Raw genomic sequence first — 22,074 nt, forward strand, 5'->3', positions numbered from 1 at the left:
AAATTTTCATTATTGTTGATTGAAATTGACTATCTTTTCATATGCTTTGTTCATATTTATTCTTATGTGGACTACCTATTCAAGTACATTATCCATTTTGTCTGTGTACATTAAGGAAACATTTATTTATATTAATAACCATAATGATAACAATGAATAATAATTAAATATTTACTACTGTTAAAGCACTGTTTTAAAAGCTTTACATGTAGTGTTTCATTTAACCTCATAAAAATTTTTATGAGCTATCTATTGTTACCTATGTGCTATGAATGAGAAAACTGAGGATTATGGATCTTAGAATCATTCTAGACCATACAGGAAGAGGTTGTGGAATTAACAGTTGAATACAGGAAACTGCCTCTAGAACCCAGGCATTTTATGCTTTTTACTAGTGTAGACAAAGTCATGCATTGCAAATATTTTACAAGTTTGTTTTTTTACTTTGTTGTACCTTGTAGAGTTTTAAATGTTTTTATTTCAGATATATCAACAGTTTCTTTCTGAGCTTTGAGTCATGCTTAGAAACATCTTTCTTTTCTCCAGAATTAGGAATACTACTACTTTTTGTATGTTTTGGCCTTTATGACTTCATATTTTGCAGTATAATATTTGAATCATTTTGTATTATTTTGGCATAAGAGTTAAGTAGAAATCTTGCCGAATTTTTTCCAAAATACATATTATGTATATTAATAGGGTTTTTGAATAATTTACTTTTCCCTCTGTTTGAAAGACACAATTTATTACATAATAAATTTCCATCTCTGCATCTCTGTTACTCTGAACCAGTATACTAAACTATTTTAAATGTAGTTTTGTAATCAATTTTCATATCTGGAAGGGCAAGTGTCACATTCCCCATTTATTTTACTCTTTTAAAAAATTTTATGGTTATATAGAAGATTTGTACTTTCTGGTAAAATGTGACATCATTTTTATTCAAATTACCTTGCTATGAATACCCAGCCAAAATCCTTTGGTATTGCAATTAGATCTGATTTGATAAATTTTGGGAGAACTGGGATATTTTATAGTATCAGGTCCTATCTTTTAAAATATATATTTTCCTGCTTACTATGTTTTCTCATATGATTCTTAGTAGGCTCCAAAGTTTCCTTCATATTAAGTCCAATGTATTTATTTATGTTAATTTCATACATATGTATCTTACTTTTGTATCTACTGTAATATACCCCTTTCTTATTTTATCTTTTTAACCGGCTATGTTTTATATAGAAAACATTTTTTTTTTTTTTTTGCGCGGTACACGGGCCTCTCACTGCCGCGGCCCCTCCCGTTGCGGAGCACAGGCTCCGGACGAGCAGGCTCGGCGGCCATGGCTCACGGGCCTAGCCACTCCGCGGCACGTGGGATCTTCCCGGACCGGGGCACGAACCCGTGTCCCCTGCATCGGCAGGCGGACCCTCAACCACTGCGCCACCAGGGAAGCCCAGAAAACATTTTGATTATTATTAATCTTTTAAACCTTATAATTCTGTTATTTTATGGTTCCTTTCAATTGATTCATATTTTTCTGGGAATACAGTCCTATCATCTATAAATAATGATACATGCTCTGGCTCTGTTCAAACATTTCCATCTCTAAGTCTTTTTTTCTTATCTAATTGCTTTATGTAGTACATGCAGAACAATACCAAATGGAAATGCTGGTATGCTTTTGCAGATTTAATTTAATGAGACTATATGCAGTATATTATTATTAATCAAAATGCTGGCTTTCGCATAGCACAGGGAGATCAGCTCGGTACTTTGTGACCGCTGGAGGGGTGGGATAGGGAGGGTGGGAGGGAGGGAGACGCAAGAGGGCAGAGATATGGGAACATAAGTATATGTATAACTTCACTTTGTTATAAAGCAGAAACCAACACACCATTGTAAAGCAATTATACTCCAATAAAGATGTAAAAAAAATGCTTTACTTTTGAGAAATTAAGTTTTTATCAGGCTTGGAAATGATTCATCTAGTTATATTTTATTAAGAGTTTGTCTCCCTTTCTTGATATATTTTTCCATACCCATTACCATCTTAACATACAGCATGTTAACACAATCTGACATGCTATGTATTTTTCTTTTGCAGCTTTTTAATCATCTTCTCCTCTTAAGCTTTGTGTAAGGTTATGTAAGCTCTATGAGGACATGACATGTTTTATTCATTGCCATATCACAGAACTAGATATCATATCATATTACTAGCCTAGGAAAGACCAAGCACTCAAATTGTGATTGACTGAATGAATGGACAAATGATTAAAATGACCACCAGATACTGACTGACAATGTGCAAAGCAGAGAGGTTAAGAACTTGGACTCTGGAGTTAAAATGTCTGGGTTCAAGACCTGGCTCTAAAATTAACGGATCTTTGACCTTGAAAAGTTTCTCAGGATATCAGTGTTTCTAATTTCCTACCTTTAAAATAGGAGTGATACTAATAGTACCTGCTTTATTATGAAGATGTGATGTTCTAATACCGGGAAGATAGCTAAAACAGCATCTGGCATGTATAAAGCAAGGAAATAAATGTTAGCTCTTATTACTATAGAAATATAGTTATCATTTTAAGATTCACATGATTTTCTCTTTTGGTTTATTGATATAGTAAATTAAATAAATTCCTATGTGCATTGGATGAAGTACCTAGAGACAGCTGTGCTTTGCTATTTAAAACTCTGTGGACTTTAAAAAGACTATCCTGTGCATATGTGACACATTAAATAACAAACCCAGAGGGAACAACACACTGTAAAATTCACATATTTCTGTACTAGTACATATGAATACTGACTTAAAGAAAGATAAGTTAACACTACAAAGAACATGTTTTCCAAGGTTAGATTTTGAAATTTTAAATATGAGATTAGAGTCCCATAATATATTTACCATCTGCAATAAACAATCTTTGCTCTCCTGACAATCTTTACCTGAATGTGCGAATTACATAGTGTCCTCTCTGTTAATATATTATTTAAGAAAATTACACCAATAGCTACAAATGGGATTGTTTCATAGGCAGATTTTGTCAGATATTGATATTTATTGTGTTGGCTTAATAAAGGGAATCAGAAGGTTCCCATTTTTATGGTTCAGAATAGTTAATAGTGCATAGGATTTGTTCTTTGAAGGTTTTAAAGAATCATTTGTGAATCGCTGGCCTGGTGGTTTTTGGAAGCAACATTATGACAATTTTTTCAAATTTCTATGATCTATTTAGGTTTTCTCTTTATATGTAAGTTAATATTTTTCACGATGTCATCTGCAGTGGGCTGAATGGTGGCCCCCCAAAGGTATCAAAACCTAATCCTTGGAACCTTGTAAAGTTTTTGCAGATGTGATCAAGTCAAGTATTAACATTGCTTGGGGCCGGTGACTCCTTTCTATCTTATTCTTTCTTTCTTTTAGAGTAGGAATGACTAACTGTTATACTATGCTTGTTTCATCACTGTTTAAAGCAGATAACTTGTTTTCTAGTTTTACAAGTTCACAATTTTTCCTCGGAATGCATAATACTGAGTCTCACCTATAACTGATTTTGATGATTTAAAAGATAGGATTTGGGACTCTGAGGTGATGATATTCAGATAAGACTTTTGACTTGAGTTGATAATATAACAGATTGAGACATTGGAGATCCTCAGATGATGTGAAAACATTTTGCAAGTGGGACAGAATTGAATCTTTTGGGGTCAGAACGCAGACAGTAGTGGGATGAATGGTAACCCCTAAATATATCTGTCACTAATCCTTGGAACCTAGAAATGTTACCTTATATGGTAAACTTTTTGCAAATGTGATTCAACTAAGGATCACGAAAAGAGGAGATTATTCTGAATTATCCAGGTGGGACCTAAATGCCCTTACAAGTGTTCTCGTGAGACAGAGACAGAGAGAGATTTTACAGACCGAAGAGGATGAGGCAGAAACTGGAGTGATACAAGCACAAGTCAAGGAATGCTGGCAGCTACCAGAAGCTGCAAGTGGCAAGGAATGTATTCTCCTCTACAGCCTCCAGAAGGAGCACAAACCTGTTGACACCTTGATTTCTGCCCAAGGATATTAAATTTGGACTTCTAGTCTCTCGAATTGTGAGAGAATAAATATCTGCTGTTTTAAGCCACAAGTCTGGGGTAATTTCTTACAGCAGGCATAGGAAACTAATACATCGTCTATTCCTACAGTTTTTTTGAGAAAAGCATTATCTAACAATATTTTAATTTTGTCTGAATCCAGTTATTTTTATTCTCAATTCTAATTGCATTATTTTTTATATTTAACATGATGTTTGGAACCTGTAATTTAGCAAAAAGCAAAAAGGCATATGAGAAGATTAAAATAGGCATAACAAATTCTGTATGTCAAATACATACAACGGGATGAAACAGTCAAACAGAAAAATCTTAGACAAGCAGAATCTCTTGCTTGGACAAGAAAGAATTCAACCTTAGAAAACCCTGATTAGTATTTATTAACATTGCATTGGAGGTCTTTAGAAATGCAATAGGTCAAGGAAAAAATAAGAAAAGGTGTAAGTATTACGAAGAAAGAGAAAAACTGTAATTATTTATAGATGACATAATGCCCTATATAGAAAATCCAAAGGACTCATTTGAAATCCACGTAAGTTAAGAGTTTAAAGAGTTATACACATATACGAATAGCATATAAAATTAGTAGAACTAACTACATTAAAACAAAGTAAGGGAAAATTATCCCATTCACGACAACAACAGTTACAAATATCAAGGGGAAAAAAAACCTACCATTGCAAGTCCCACAGAAAAAAATGAGAAGTACTGAAGGAAACAGAAGAACAATCAATGGAAATGCATACCATCCTGAGCTGCAATGACTTAAGGAGTTGGGGTTCAAAGACGTGAGGGGTGGTAAGTTTCTTCTGAACTTGAGTATCAGTGGAAACAGGTGGACTTTTCTCTATTAGATTGCATTTACTGTCTCAGAACTGGTTTTTAGTATGTAGGTGTGTGCATGTGCATACGTGTATGTGATTCCAAAGGAACTCAAAGACATCAAGATGTGTATCTGCAACTTACCCTGCTGTGAGTACTTTAGATGGAACCCATTGTGGACCTCTGTTAGTTAGCTTTGGATTACATTCCTGGGACAACCAGGGCATTTTTCTAGAATTAAAAACTCAGACTTAGAGATATACATGACTGAGAGCAAGAAGAAAGGTCTTAGAATAAAGTCAGTCCTTGGGGTAGGATACAGGATTTGCTAAATGGTAGACACAGATTCAAAAGCAGAGTTTTCAATGGGAGACTTTTGCAAAAACTTTTCACTTTGAGCTGGCTTCTCGTGAATTACTTAATTTTTTAAATTAAGAAATTTCTTTAAATTACTTTCTCTTGGATGATGACAAATGTTAAATTTAGCATTTAGCTTAAATTATTGCATTCAAATTTTATAATACTCTTTAGTTTTCTTTTCTTTTCCCCAATTATTTAATGAAGTTGGAGAGAGTCATGCCACTCCAGGTGACCCTGTTGCAGAGGGAGGTGAGACTTGGAATTATAAGTGAGATGAGGCCCATTCCCACTTCAGCGTCTTTCCACTCTGTCTCCCATTTATGAAGAGACCCTTGGGGAAATGGCAGCTTTACATTGAAAGAAAGTACATCATCAGTATTCCATCAAAAAAGAGATGATATACACTAATCTGACAAGGTACATTTATCCTAAATGAAGGAAAGTTTATTCTCATTAAATGATTATCAAAAAGTCTTTGGAAAACTAACAGCCTCATGCAGAATACTGGGATAAGTAAATGTAAGCTGTTACCACACTTAAGTCCTTCAGACAATGTGAGGAGGCAGTTGCCAGACCCAGAAGAAGAGAGTTACCTGGAAAAGATGGCCTTGAAAGAAAAAGACATCCAGTTGCAGGTGAGTTTTCATTGAGGTAAGCAGAAATATAAATACACTAACCGTATTTTCCTCCCTTCCATCTCCCCCTGGGGCTCGCAACTGGCCAAGCAAATCAGAAGGAAGAGGGCAAGAGGTATCTGATGTCTGTACAGGACACTGCTCAAGCAGAAAGATGGAGGAAGGCAGAGAGAGAATCTAGAGAGGCACACAAGCAATCCAGAATGGAGGACTTGGTCCTAAAGATTCAGTGCTTACAGCAGAATGGAAAACTATGTATAAGAACAGAAAAGTCTAAGAAGCATAAGCACCAAATATATAAAAAATAATTGACAACTAAGATGTCCATTGGACTATAAAGTATAAATTGTGTCTATATATGTATGTATATAATATACACATGATTACAAAATGATATATAAAATTTTGGATTAATTAAATAAAACAGTATTACATGGTACCTGAAAATAAACACTGAACTTTCTTATTTTAAAAAGTCACATGCCTGGCTTTATCAAATTTTCTGGCTTTATCAAAGAATGATGTATTCCACATAAATATATTACCACCATATGTTATACACTAGACTTTTAAACTTTATTAATTTGGGATTAAAAAGTATTTTATGAAATATGTAAATTTAACTTATAGATTAATTTAATATTTTATCTCATTGAAATTGATATATAGCATCACCTTTAAGCTACTCCTAATGGCTAGGGTCAACCTATTAAATATCACAGACTTTGGGTGAAGGGCTGTTCACTCTACACTGAATGACTCCAGACTGCTATGTTGTGGTGTTTCCTAGTTTTCTTAGGATTTTTCATTCCTTTCCTCTTGAATCATGTTAAACTATTATCTTTCATTTTTGCTCCAAAAAACAGGCCTGTCCCTAGCAGTTTCCTTCTGTTTCATAATCTCACTTTTCATATTTTGAGAAGAAATAGAACCTTAGAATTTTAAATATAGAATTAACCTCAAACACTGCTCATAACCTAGATGAGCAAAGTAGATTAAACAAAGCCAATACAGGTCTGGAATATGGTCAATAAGGATAAAAGGTGGTAGAAGAGTCTATAGTGTTCCCCTATAAGTGAATTTCAGGAATTCTGTGCATGAAATTACAGTTCATTATTATAACTATTCCTAAGCATTTTATTGTACTCAACTTCCTAGATTGCCATTTTATTCCAAAAAGCCAAAGCTATTTAAAATTATCTTTGATAAACATTACCGGAATGTAAGTATTATATTTTTCATCTCCTATAAATAAAAATCTGTTAAAATTGTAAGAGATTTTGACAAGAGTGAAAGAAAAAGTACCAATGATTAGTCCGAGTTTAAATTCCAAAACAGAACACCCATACCTAAAATTATGTAGTAAAATGAGAAGATTTCACCTAAATTTTAACAATCTTACTGAAAATTCCTCCTGTTTACAGAGCAGAAGAGCTCATGAAACCAGACAGACTAGTTCAGGTCACTGGAAAGAAGATTTGACTATAGGGAATAGAGAGACACAAGCCAAGAAGAGCACTTAAATCACAAGTCCTGATCCTGCTCTTTGTCACACACAACATATGGGATTAGCAGTGCCAGAAAACTTCTAGAACAGTTCATATTAACCTTAAATTCTGTGAACAAATTTGTAGAAAGAATAATAAACTTACTATACACTTACTAGTATCACAACTGTATGATTTCTATGGTCAAAATGCTCCCTTATATATAATTTTGTTTTACTTCGCCAATTCCTGACTGGTTTTTACCTCCAATTCCTGACTGGTTTTTAACTGAAAGAAAAAAAAAACTAAATTTCTCTCAAAGTGCTTCTTTCGGTTAAAAATTCCTAAATTTGAAGGCCAAGAAATCTCAAATTTAGTAAACAGTATAGACAACATAATTGGTGACTGAAGTGTAATCCAAATGATTGCTTTTATAATTTCAGTTTGATTCCTAACAGGAAATGATGTAAGGAGATCTTGAAAAATCCATGAACACCATAATTCGAAAAGATACATGCACCCCCCAATGTTCACTGCAGCACTATTTACAACACCCAAGACATGAAAGCATCTAAATGTCCATCGACAGATGAATGAATAAAGAAGATGTGGTATATTTATACAATGGAATATTACTCAGCCATCAAAAAGAATTAAATAATGCTATCTGTAGCAACATGGATGGACCCAGAGATTATCTTACTAAGTGAAGTAAGTCAGACAGAGAAAGACAAATATCATATGATATTGCTTACATATGGAATCTAAAAAAATGATGCTCTATTTACAATAGCCAGGACATGGAAGCAACCTAAGTGTCCATCAACAGATGAATGGATAAAGAAGATGTGGCACATATATACAATGGAATATTACTCAGCCATAAAAAGAAACGAAATTGAATTACTTGTAGTGAGGTGGATGGACCTAGAGTCTGTCATACAGAGCGAAGTAGGTCAGAAAGAGAAAGACAAACACCGTATGCTAACATATATATATATGGAATCTAAGGGGAAAAAAAGGGTCATGAAGAACCTAGGGGTAAGATGGGAATAAAGACACAGACCTACTAGAGAATGGACTTGAGGATATGGGGAGGGGGAAGGGTAAGCTGTGACAAAGTGAGAGAGTGGCATGGACATATATACACTACCAAACGTAAAACAGATAGCTAGTGGGAAGCAGCCGCATAGCACAGGGAGATCAGCTCGGTGCTTTGTGACCACCTAGCGGGGTGGGATAGGAACAGTGGGAGGAAGGGAGACGCAAGAGGGAAGAGATATGGGAACATATGTATATGTATAACTGATTCACTTTGTTATAAAGCAGAAACTAACACACCATTGTAAAGCAATTATACTCCAATAAAGATGTTAAAAAAATAAAAAAAGATACACAGTCCACAGTAAATATCACAAATGATTGTTGCTGCTGTGCTTACTATTCTATTAAACGTGTAAAATCCATAAAACACTTTAAGTTCAAAGTTAAATATGAATTTTTACCTTTATAATTATGTCTCTGCTATTCACAATTGTGGTTAATGAATCAGAGACTGTGGCATCACTAGTAAAAAATGAGCTTGTGAATAAAATAGAACTCAGGCCCACCAGACCTACTGAATCACAATCTGCACTTTTACAATCTCCCCAGTGTACTTGTGTACCCATGAATAGTTGAAAGGTACATTTCTACCTCAACATGTCTTTTCTGTCTGAGAAATACACACATTTTATCCAGTTTGATAGAAATAAAACACTCAAAAATGCAAAACAAAAATGATGCAAATGACCTTATATACAAAACAGACATAGACCCACAGAGAAAACAAAAAAATAGTTACCAAAGGGGAAAGGAGGCAGGGATAAATTAGGAGTTTGGGATTAACATATACACACTACTATACATAAAATAGATAACCAACAAGGACCTACTGCATAGCACAATAGTTTGTAATAACCTATAAGGGAAAGGAATCTGTAAAAGAATATATATATATATTACATATAACTGAATCACTTTGCTGTACACCCGAAACTAACACAACATTGTAAATCAACTGTACTTCAATAAAAATCCTTGAAAGCCCAATTAATAACACTTTTAGTAATAGCTAATCATTAGATCAGGAGCTCTCTTTCTATAGAGCCTAAGATGAGAACTAAAGAAAAGGTGTGCAGTTTATATAATAAAGACACAGAAGTTGATACCTTAGTAGCACAGGAATATTTAAATCAACTTTCATAGTTTTGGTGATGCCCTGATTAAATTACTCTAGTAGAGAAAATCAACGTGCCTAAAACCTGATGTAAACCTGAACTTCTCAAGAGGTACTGTAGTGTTACAGAGCAGTCCTGGAAAGGGAAACCCTAGATATTCCCTTTCAGAGGGTTCAGATGGAGTCAGAAGGGACTACAGAGGGGAATATGAGTTAGTATAATAGGAAGATACCCTCCCCATGACCGACAAGAAAGAAGTCAACCCTTGTTTCACAGTTAAGGTGTAGGATAGGACCAGAGTCAATGATATCAGGTCAGGACCCCAGGGCATGAGAACGTGGAATACTGCACATGATGTTACAGCATAAGGACAAAAGACAGGGACCATTTCCATAATATCTCAAATAAGGAATAATTCTTGCTTTAGCAAAATAAATCTAATTTGACACCTGGTGTATGATTACCAGTCATTAAACTGCAGGTGAGAATGACCAAGTTGATATGAGTGCAACAAGAAAATTGGAGTGAGACGGGGTGAAGGAAGATGTAGTGAAATGGGCAGGAGAAGGAGCTGAGGTGGACACGAAGGAAGAGGGGTACTGAAAGTTTGAAAACAACAGGATTTTTATTTACTGTCTGTAAGTAGGGAAGAGAGTAGTTGTTAGAGATGAGGGTGGAAGTAAGCCTGCGTGTAAAACAGGAGGTGGCGGGAGTCCCCTGGAGGACAACAGTGATGCTGGGAGATAAGTAGTTTAACAAAACCAAAAAGAGAACTAGTATGATTTTCATGGAAAAAGTATAAAAGTAAGGCTCTCTATAAAACATTCACAAAGTCAATGAATGCCAGCAGTCCCAATGATGCACCAAGCATTAGTACAAGGTGCAAGTATATAGTCTTTATCCTATTTAAATTTATAAGGTAAATACGATGATAAAAAAAATACTGAAGGGCTCATCAGTTTGTATAACCTATCATAAGTCATCAAGTTGGAGTAGCCATACATACATATATATATACACACACACACATACATATAGTTTATAGTCATGTAGTCCGCTGTCTCTAAAGGCCAATTGCTTCCAAAATGATTCTAGCTTTATTACAGGAATTATTTCCAAATAAGATTATGTTCTTTATATCTGAAAAATGATGATACTAATTTGGTTGGTTGATCTCAGTAAGGTATTTGAAAGTGACAGCATTATGTTTTTATTTGGTCTGTCTTAGGGGAAAAACTCATTGAAGAGTATTGCACTACGTTTCATTCTCTTTCCTCTTTCCTACTCCTGTCCCTCCACCTTCTCCTTCCTATCTATCTGTCATCACATAGGAAAGTTCCTTAGGTAGATTTCATCTTTTTTTCTATAAAATATTCCTTTCCTAGAACTGTATACCTACCCAAGGGATATGGTTCTAACTGGGTAAAACTGGGCTGTGGCAGATGCTGCTTGTTGCCTTCCCAATATCTATTTCCCTCCTTTTTTTTTTTGCGGTACGCGGTCCTCTCACTGTTGTGGCCTCTCCCGTTGCGAAGCACAGGCTTCGGACGCGCAGGCTCAGTGGCCATGGTTCACGGGCCCAGCCGCTCCGCGGCATGTGGGATCCTCCCGGACTGGGGCGCAAACCTGTGTCCCCTGCATCGGCAGGCGGACTCTCAACCACTGCGCCACCAGGGAAGCCCTTCCCTCCTCTTTTTAACCAACAGAACTCTTATTTCATCTGGCCAGCCATATACCCAGCTAATAAACAAGCAAGCAAGCAAGCAAGCAAACAAACCCTAAATCCTCAGGGTTCCTCTTTACAGCAAAGAATGGTCATATAGATATAGTTCCTATCTACCCACCATCACCACCACCACCACCAATTTACTTGCAGGAAAGTGGATGTAATTCCTAAGAGGTATAAGCAGATAAGTTAAGGATAAAGGCCACTGCTGAAAACTGCACGGGAAAAAATAAGGAGCCTGGTCCTTTAAAACATCTTGATGGCCACAGTAGCTCTGAAGTGACTTCCTCCAGATGTCCTCCCGAGAAAAGAATCCCCTAACTTGTAATTTTGTTATTGCTCCATGAAGCCAAACACAAAATAACGAAAAAATAAGGTGATACATTCCCTAGCAAATCATTCCTCTGAAAACACAAAGTCAGGGAGTCTGCAGATTCTGTAATGGTGATTGCTGGGAAATATTTCACTCAATAATTTTTCCTTATGCTTAAAATTACAATGTTATATTTATACAGAGACATGATTTCTAAAGGATTTCTGGAAAATTATCTGTTTTCACCTGATTACTTTTGCTAAATTAGATATTTGGCTTTTTTGACAGAAACAGACAGATATTTATATCTTTATTTCAGAATGAAAAGATCTATCTGGGTTTAATAGACTTTCCTGAGGTTATGCAGCTCTCCAGAAGGGCAATCCGTGGCTCAGGGTGTGACTCCCTTATTTAACCCAGAAATATGGATATTCACTTAACGTTCCTTTTGATCACGTTCTTGTCAAGAGGTGTTTCAACATTAACTGCTGTTAATGCCATTGGCATATCATATTTCCTAAAACAACTAATATTATTCAGAAAATCAGGAGAAGCTGCTTGCATCCATAATTCTATTTGTAATCTAATAGTAGGTTTCATTTAATTAATGATGTATTTCCTAGGTGATGTTGGGAAACAAAATGATGTTGATTGGTAATTGTTAAATAAATACATCTGTCCTTATTATTTGTCCTCAAGAACAAATACAATGTTAACTGTCCTTTCTTGTAATCGTATTTTCTCGAAGAGAATAAAAAATCATATTTTCTCCTTCAAGAGAATAAGATCAGTCAGTCAGTAGCTTGAGACCATAATCAGAGGCTCCTAATTTATCTAACTTAAGTTAGAAGAACTTGACTCCAAAATCACTCAGCAAAACTACCTCAAGCCTTGATGCTATAAAGGACATCATACAAAGTGACTACAGAACTCCCACATCAGTAAACTAGTACTTTAAAGAGGATAAAGGGCTATATTCATCACCCTTATGAATGAATAATATTGGTAAGTGGATTTGCAAAAGATTTCAGAGATAAAATTACTTTTCTTCTAACGTAATATAAAAATTAAAGTCTACTCAGTATCTTGAAAAAAATTAAAATTATAAGGGAAAGTAATTCCTGTTTGTCTGCTTTTTACAACTCCAAAAGAGGGCTGTAAGTAGTCTATTAAGGGCCTTGTGATGGGCAGCAGAGAAAATAGCAATCTTTTCAACAGGTTTTATTTACTGAAGGAAGGAGCAATCCTACTGGGAAGGAGGGGGGAGCTAGAGTCTGGGGCGGAGATGATAGCTCTAGTTGAAAGCACTAAAGGAAAATCCATAAATAAAAATAAAAGAACAGGGCTTCCCTGGTGGCGCAGTGGTTGAGAGTCCGCCTGCCGATGCAGGGGACGCGGGTTCGTGCCCCGGTTCGGGAAGATCCCACATGCCGCGACATGCCGCGGAGCGGCTGGGCCCGTGAGCCATGGCCGCTGAGCCTGCGCGTCCGGAGCCTGTGCTCCACAATGGGAGAGGCCACAACAGTGAGAGGCCCGCCTACTGAAAAAAAAAAAAAAAAAAAAAAAAAAATAAAAGAACATATCAAAATTCCTTCAGTAACATTTAAAATATTTGGTCATGTTTTTCCAACCTAAAAGTAAAGGCCTAATCCTTATGCAAGGGAAAGTATCTTGCATTTTGGCTTGTTTGAAGATAAGTAAACACAGTTGTCACATTTATTAGTGTATTACAGATTACACAGACGTATAGAATTAATGAATATTAGAGACATGACTTTAATCTCTGCCTTGCACAAATCATGAACCCCTGTGAAGTATTCCTGGGATGTCCATAAGAAGAGAGGTACTAAAATTTCAGACTCCTAAATATCTTCCACATGCCATTCCTGAGCAGTTATTACACACGATTCAGTACTGTGTGTCCTACAAGATTTATCACAGTGGCAAATAAAGACATATAACCCTTAAATCTTATAATATATACAACACTATTTGTGATAGAACACAAACTGTTAACACACAAGGACTCACAACTTCCTCCTCTGCTGTTTGCCCACTGATTTTTTTCCCTCTTCCCCTATCAAGTGCAAAAAGAAAGTTCAGATGCCTCTTAAACTGACTTTCTGGAGAAAAGCACTAAAAAAAAAAAAAAAATTACATTTCTTATGAGATATCTAAAAGAGTCAACTTCATAGAATCAAACAGTGGAATGGTTGTTGGCAGGGGCTGGGGAGAGAAAAAACAGAGTTATTAATTAAAGGGTATAAAGCTTCAGTCAAACAAGGTGAATAAACTTTAGAGATCTGCTGTACAACACTGTACCTGAGTCAATAATATACTGGACACTTAAAATTTTGTTAAGAGGCTGGATCTCAGTGTTCTTTCCACAATAAAATAAAATAATAACATAAAAATAATTACTATCCCCAGAGGGGGAATACAATACATCTGAATGGGAATATAACACATCAAAAAGGGAATATAATACATCTGCTGCACACCCTGTGGGGGTGTGTCATCAAAAAGAGTGAAAAGATCAAGAGAAGGCAACATAATGGAAGGGAAACCAGTGAGTGCTGTTGGAATTGGAGAGTTGAGAGGTGCTGGAGAATGGGAGTGGACCAACAATGTGCATATGAGTTGTGTTCAAGGGAAATGTGAATACAGATGAAAGATTCTGTTTGGGTCATCCTTTAAATTCAACTTTGCTCCAAAATAAGCTAGTTGGTCAATAGTGTTTCACACACAGACTTTGACTTTTTGGACATATTAGACTTTCTCACTCTTTTTATTTACACCTGTGAAGGTGGGCTCATCTCCATCACAAACACAGCTAACCAAAGGAACTTTCCAAACATACCTGGTTCTCCTTCCCTCTGTTACATCACAGGTCCCCTTCCTCCATTCCAAGACCAGTCCCCTGACCCGTGCTTGGATCCTATCCCTTATCCATCTCTTAGGAATCACAATACATTAGGAGTTTATATCCTTTCTCTCCAGTACTTCATCCTCTGCTTCTTTATAGGCTCTTTTTCCATAACATTAAGATTCTTCAGGTATCGATAATGTAAACAAAAATCCCTTAACCTCCTGTGCTTGCAAAATATTGGCACTTTCGTTTTACCCAAACTTCTTAAAAGTACTGACTAGAATTTCTGACTTCACTTCCTCACTCCCTCTGACCCTACTGAAGTCTGGCTTTCTACATCACAACTTAAAATTTTCAACTATGATTTCTCTCTTTGCTTTCTCTACTAACTTTTACTCCCTATCCTACTGCCATCTACAGTGTAATTCATCACTCCATTATAACTGATATCCTCGATCCTGAGGCAAATTTGACTCTAATTTGTTTCCCTCCTTTCTTTAACACTCTTTCCTGGACTAGGATCAGACCAACTCCTAGTTTTCCTCCTATTTTCCAGGCCATTTCATCTCAGTTTACTTGGTTACTCTCCTGCCTATCTCTTCAATAATGGCTTTCCTTGGAATTCTGTCCTCATATTCTTTTTTCTAACTCTACACAAGTGGGTCTGAAAAGGAAAGGCTATTCATGTTAGGGAGATGAGACTTGATTTCAAAAACAAGACACTACAGAAATGTTTTAAACAGCGCATCTTATTTGCATTTTAGAACAATTACTTGGACACTATGAATGATTTTTTTGGTGGGCTCAATGGTAGGAAGATATAAAATAACTGCTGAATTAGAACAGTAGTAATAGTAGTAGTGTGGATGGAAAGGAATATTCATGACATATTTAAGAGATAAATACTGGCTTTGATGATTGATTGATTGAGTGCTAAGTAGCAGGAAAGTATTAGAAATGACTCGCTGGTTTTGGGCTTGAGTAATTTGATTGATATGGGGCCTCCAAGTGAGATAGAATAAGAATTGGAAGTTCATCAGAGATGACAAAGTCTTCTTTGGTCACAATGAAGCTTTTTGCTTAACTTTTCAGTGAAATTTAACATCTAGTTTAAAAAAGTATATACAATGAATAAATGGACACAACTGTGTAACCAACATCCAGATTGAAAAAAAATAGCACATTTGTGTGGTCTCCAGAAGTCCAGTCCCATCATAAGAAGTTGACTTTTAGTCCTATAACATTTTCTAGTGAGTGTTCACTTGACTCAAGTGTAGGTCATACATAAAAATTACACACACACACACACACACACACACACAAAGAATAATAGCCTCACCTAAATATTATGGTAAAATATGAGATTTGACTAGAGTCACTGCCTATGTCTTTGAAAGGCTGAAAAGCTAAAAGCCTATTTAAAGTTATTTCTGGCATTCATGAACTTATGTGCAACTGTAATTATGTGATGGTGTGTGTTAATAACTTTTAAATAATTAAACAAACAGTGGACTAGATTGATGGTTAATGAGAATATTTAGAGAGTCTGTGTTAACTAAATATTAAGAAGAATATTAGAATCTCAAATCAAAACTTATGTGATACGGGCTTCCCTGGTGGCGCAGTGGTTCAGAGTCTGCCTGCCGATGCAGGGGACATGGGTTCGTGCCCCGGTCCGGGAAGATCCCACATGCCGTGGAGCGGCTGGGCCCGTGAACCATGGCCCCTGAGCCTGCACATCTGGAGCCTGTGCTCCACAACGGGAGAGGCCACAACAGTGAGAGGCCCGCGTATTGCGCAAAAAAAAAAAAAAAAAAGAAATAGGTGACAAGAAATTTAAATCACCTGGATATTTCATATTCAATAGCAATACAAATCATAAAAATTATATATTTATAGTACGTGGAAATAAACTTGAGTTGAAAAATATTATTCATATTCTTTGTATGTTTAAAGAATAGTTATAACCACAGTCAAATTTTGTAGAAGTAAAACTATCACATATACAGACATAACCATTTTCAATATATCTACTTTGAATGCTTAACCTATGCAAACACTTTTAGAGACGTATTTGCCTAGTGTTGCTACTTCTGATAAAATCATTTTATATCAATGTGTTTAGCAAAATGGTTCTATGATTAAGCAGACATAAATGTTCAATTACATTTATTTGAATAAATTGCGGATTAAAAATGCGTTTCATGTTCCACATTGCTGTTTGAAAACTAAAAAGAACTTTCTATGTCTCTGGACTTAATTCACCATGAAAAGTTCCACATATAAAACTATCACTTTTAACTCTAGGTACAAAAAATTCATCACAGAATTACATATTGTGGCTATTTACTCATCAGGGTAAATAAACAGAAATGTGATCTTAATCAAATGCCATAATCCAATACAAGATCTATAAATACATGAATGGGCAAAAAGTTCCAAGTATTTTGGCACCAACATATTAGTGTCAATCTTTTAAGGGCTTTGAAGGTTCAAACATATAAAAATGTTCTTCAATTAAAATTATATATTCTCCCTGCTTAGAGAAGATGTATGGCTAAAATGTACTTGTCTTATAAAAGTTTTCCTTTAAAGAATGAATTTTCTACTACATTCAGTATTTTATCTCATTTAGTATTTACCATTTAATCTTATATGGTAATGTGGCATTTTAGTTTATTTAGTGCTTTATAAAATGACAAGATTTTTGATGTCTCACTCAAAATGTATGCACAGCTTAAGACAAACCATATTTAATACTTCAAATGGGATAATTTTTTTTCCTGCTTTGTGCTGATCTTAATTCAGGACCCCACTATCTAAAAGAGGTACAAAATTTCTCAGTTTTTGCCAATATAAGAATATAAATTTAATCTAAACTTTGTTCACCTCTTTTCAAATAAACATTTATAAAAATGGTTTTCAATTAAGAATTATAACCACTTAAAATTAGTCTCATAAACAAAATATTATGGGGCACCTTGGACTGAAATGTTTTGCTAGGCAAAACATCACTGACTCTCTGACATCAACTATGCAAAGTGAACAGAAGAATGAAAGCGCGTATGACTTTTAAAGATATTCAAAATTATACATTTGTAAAACAGTACTTTGCTTCCATGATTTAGTTAAATCATTTTCTGCATGTCAAATTATATGCTATTCTTTCGCTCTAATGTGAAATGAAAAAAAAATACAGACCCTAAACCAGTATCTAGTACTACTAGTGTTTGCAAGCCTAGTGGATGTATGTGATATGGCTTCATGATAAACAGTTATCTTCCCATAATTAGCAATACTGGTTCAACAAACAAACAAAAAACAGCTCTTGAGAAAGGCAAAGGTATTAAGAGGTAGTTTAAGTCAAATTTGACATTATTCTCGATATCTACCACAATCAAATTATTTATTTTTGTTGTTTAAATGAAAAGTCCAAATACATTCCTATTATATTTCAAGTTGACCTGTGAACATCCAGATGCAGTTGCCACTAATTAGTGGCACCACAGAATCCAGAAACAAGTCTTTCCTGATACACACAATGGAAAAGACTTTAATAAGTGAATACCTAAGAATCTATAATACCATTACACAAAGAGAACTATAATAACAGTCAACAAATGGCTTTTTAAAAATGTACTATTTGTCACTAAATACACTGCCATTATAACAAAAAACCTTTTGTGCTTTAAAAGGGTATGTTTCTCTCAGTAAAATATTTATGCTTTTATAAATTACCAGACTATATAGCTCATCCACAACAATTTCACTGTTGTTGTGTAAAATAGTAAATTATTTCTTTTAAATTATTAATTCAATAGAAAAAAGAATTTTTCAGGCTTATAGTCTTTTGAAAGGACAGAAAAATAGATGAAACAAAACCAAAATGACAATTTCAGCATTTAAAATTTACAAATGATAATTCAAACAAATGTTATGACATTTAAGATAATGAAACCCTTCATTTATTCTGCTATCTGGTATGAGTTTTATTTCACATATAAGGAGTCAGAACAGATGTCCAAATATTGTAATGCCAAAAGAGAGTTAGGGCATATCTTGATTAATACCCTCAGAGCAGCCTGTGGTGTCTCTTTAAAACTGGCATGCATTACCTCAAAACAACTATTTAAATCCATTCTAGGAAATATAGTTAGACAAAGCATTCCAGAGACAAAAAGAAAACAACAAAGCTCAGTATAATCCTTTTAGCAATGTGAGTTGCATCTTATTGACAGACCATTCATTGCAATCAGCAAATGATTAATTGCAAATTTGTTGCTAAATTGACCACACTCAAAAAAAGAGACAAGCTTCAGGCTACTGTTAAAGAGGAAAAACTTATGTTAAAAATGATTGGAGACTTTTTGCAGGGAATTAATTCTAATCAATATGCTTGTTGACTACACAGTAGAATAATGACTCCCTTAAATAGGAGAGGTACCCATTATTGTAGACATTGAAATTAATATTTAACCTACTGACTTGCAATTTTTTAAAATTTATTGAAGTAGCATTTTCTTGCCTTACCTTTAATAAATAGTTCATGTTTTATAAAACATGTGCAAAAGATTTGTTTTCCTATTTCAAATGTAGATTGCAGACGTAATGCCCATATGGTCAAACTTATAATAACTGCCTGAAGCAATTTGTTCTTGGATTTTTAAAGATAAACGTCAGTGGCATATTAAAAATATAAAAGGTGATAAGATAGTACGATGGATGAGTATTTGTCTCTCAGTAACAAATGGCTTTTATTTCTTTACAAACAAAGCACCTTTAGGGTTCTTTTATTAAAATCAGAGTGTTTCAGGCAAAAAAAGAATGGTGCAGTGGTATATTATTATAGATACTTTGTTCAAAATGACCATTTTCATAAAACTAACTTCCAAAGTCATTTCTTGAATAAATATTTATTGAGCACCTACTATTGGCCAAACATTGTGCTCGGTTCCAAGTTGACAACATTAAATACACTTAGACCTGTGCTTAGGAAAATCACAAAAGTTGTAAATCTCTACTTCCCTGTCTTATTTTTCTTTGAGCTTCACTGGGGATGCAACAGTGACAAAGAGGCAGGAACAATACTCTGAAGTTCTTGGGAACAGTAGAAGCAGTATTTTTTGCAATAAAACTGAAAGTAGAAGATGAGCAGAGTTGCTTCAGATATTTACAGAAGTTCAATTACTACTAAAATTATGTCAGTGATTATGCAATTCTATTTTCAGGTAAGGTATCAAAAATCAATATACCTAATAGGAATGTATTTCTAAAAATGTGTGAGGGTGCTTCAAGATATAGACTGTACAAGGGAGGAGAGTGGTATGAAAAGTGAAAATCTTTAGTTTTCAACACTAGCCCTCCATGTTGACATTACATTATTCTTTTGGGAAAACTACACCAAACTCTGAATTCCATTCCCCACAATACAGAGAATGTCTTCTTTGGTCAACGCTATGCTCCTGGGTTCTTCAAACAGGGCAACTTAACAAAATGTGTCACTATATTCCCTAGTACACATCTAGACAGGCACAAGTGAGCTTAAAGCGCCTCTGCTACATAAGAGAACACCAAATGACCCAGAGCTTATAGGCAAGAATTGGAACATGGCAGGATCACCGAGAATAATAACCAGAGAAAACCATAATTCAAAAAGATACATGCACCCCAATGTTCACTGCAGCGTTATTTACAATAGCCAGGACATGGAAGCAACCTAAATGTCAATCAACAGAGGAATGGATAAAGAAGATGTGGTACCTATATACAATGGAATATTACTCGGCCATAAAAAGGAATGAAATAATACCATCTGCAGTAACATGGATGGACACAGACATTGCCATACTGAGTGAAGTAAGTCAGAGACAAATATCATATGATATTGCTTATATGTGGAAGCTAAAAAAAAATGGGACAAATGAACGTATTTACAAAACAGAAATAGAGTCACAGATGTAGAAAACAAACTTATGGTTACCAAGAGGGTAAGGGGAGGGAAGGGATAAATTGAGAGATTGGGATTGACATATACACCCTACTATATGTAAAATAAATAATAAGAACCTACTATATAGCACAGGAAACTCTACTCAATACTCTGTAATGACCTATACGGGAAAATAATCTAAATAATCTAAAATAATAATCTAAAATAATCTAAAATAAAAATAAAAATAATCTAAAATAATCTAAAAAAGAGTGGATATATGTATACGTATAACTGATTCACTTTGCTGGACACCTGAAACTAACACAACATTGAAAATCAACTGTACTCCAATAAAAATTAATTAAAAAATAAAAATAAAAAATAATCTACTGAAGGTATCGAAAGTTGGATATTACTATACATATAGTTGAGCAAACTGATGTTCAACACTGCTGGGTAAATCACGCAATGTTGCAAAATCAGTATCTGGCTTCAAATGGTATTCAAACTCAGCTCTCTTCTAGGAGACGGCTGGTTATCTTATTTACACAATATCACTGAGCGCTGAAAGAACTGCTGTCTACCACCAAGTGCCACTGAAGGAAGGACAATTGATGTTCTATCACTACTAAACCTCAAAGCAAAAGTTTGGTCGTAAACTTAACTTTATTAATAAAAACATATTTTTACTTATTTTAGATTTTTACATCCTATTTGTACTGAATTAAATTCTTATACTTTTAAAATACGTGGGAAAATAATCACGTTTTATTCTATTTGAAGGGTTTAGGTCAGTACAGGAATATTTTCTGTCAAAAGGCATGTAAGTTATATCTATTCCTCAATTTGTGGAAAGTATCTTTTAAAGCAAATAAACACTGTCTTGGTAAAGCAAATTTGCTGCCTTACACATTCTCCTTCATAGCATTTGTTGAAGATGCTTACCTTGCTTAAATGTCTTTAAAGCTCATTAAAATATATTCACAAATATGTGTTCCATTTTTAAAAACTGCTCTACTAATGATGCATTAATATAGCTAACTTAATTAACACACAGTTTTATAAAATTATAGAGATACAAATCGAAAAGAAATACAGCACAGGTAATAAGCTATCGAATTCTAAAAACTTGAAGAGTTTTTAGAGATTCAAACTCAGAGATTCAGAGAGTAAAATAACCTGTCTAAATGTTAGTGCTGAACCAGGAGTACAACAAAAGCCTTCTAAATTAAAATGCAGGCATTCTTTCTATTTTACGTTAAATCATCTGAATTAAAGTCATTTAATGTAACTTCAGGGAATTATCAATTTGTTGTGTTTGGAGTTTTTCTGCCTCAAAAAGTGTAAAATTCTATCAACGAATACTAGGATTTATCCATAAGCACTTGTCAGCTTTTTGCTAGCAAGGACACACAAGACCAAACTAATTTGGATTGTACAATGAGAAGACATTCACCCCAACAGACTGAAAATGTCAAAACTACTAATTACTTTAAATAGTGGTATATCTATATACTTGCCTTAATTAATATGTAAATGTATTAATTGCTCCCATGTGGGGAACAAATTATAATTGATAGGGAAGGAGAGGAATCACTTGGAGA

At 34.8% G+C, this 22,074-nt stretch overlaps 1 protein-coding gene across 6 annotated transcripts in view; it reads right to left on the reverse strand.

The window, feature by feature from the left end:
• DGKB (diacylglycerol kinase beta) overlaps positions 1–22,074 on the reverse strand; it is a 648,769-nt gene that overhangs the window by 325,860 nt on the left and 300,835 nt on the right. The gene's annotated exons all lie outside the window — the stretch shown is intronic.

The sequence above is a fragment of the Lagenorhynchus albirostris genome, chromosome 8 (assembly GCF_949774975.1).
Source record: "Lagenorhynchus albirostris chromosome 8, mLagAlb1.1, whole genome shotgun sequence".
Classification (NCBI taxonomy): Eukaryota; Metazoa; Chordata; class Mammalia; order Artiodactyla; family Delphinidae; genus Lagenorhynchus; species Lagenorhynchus albirostris.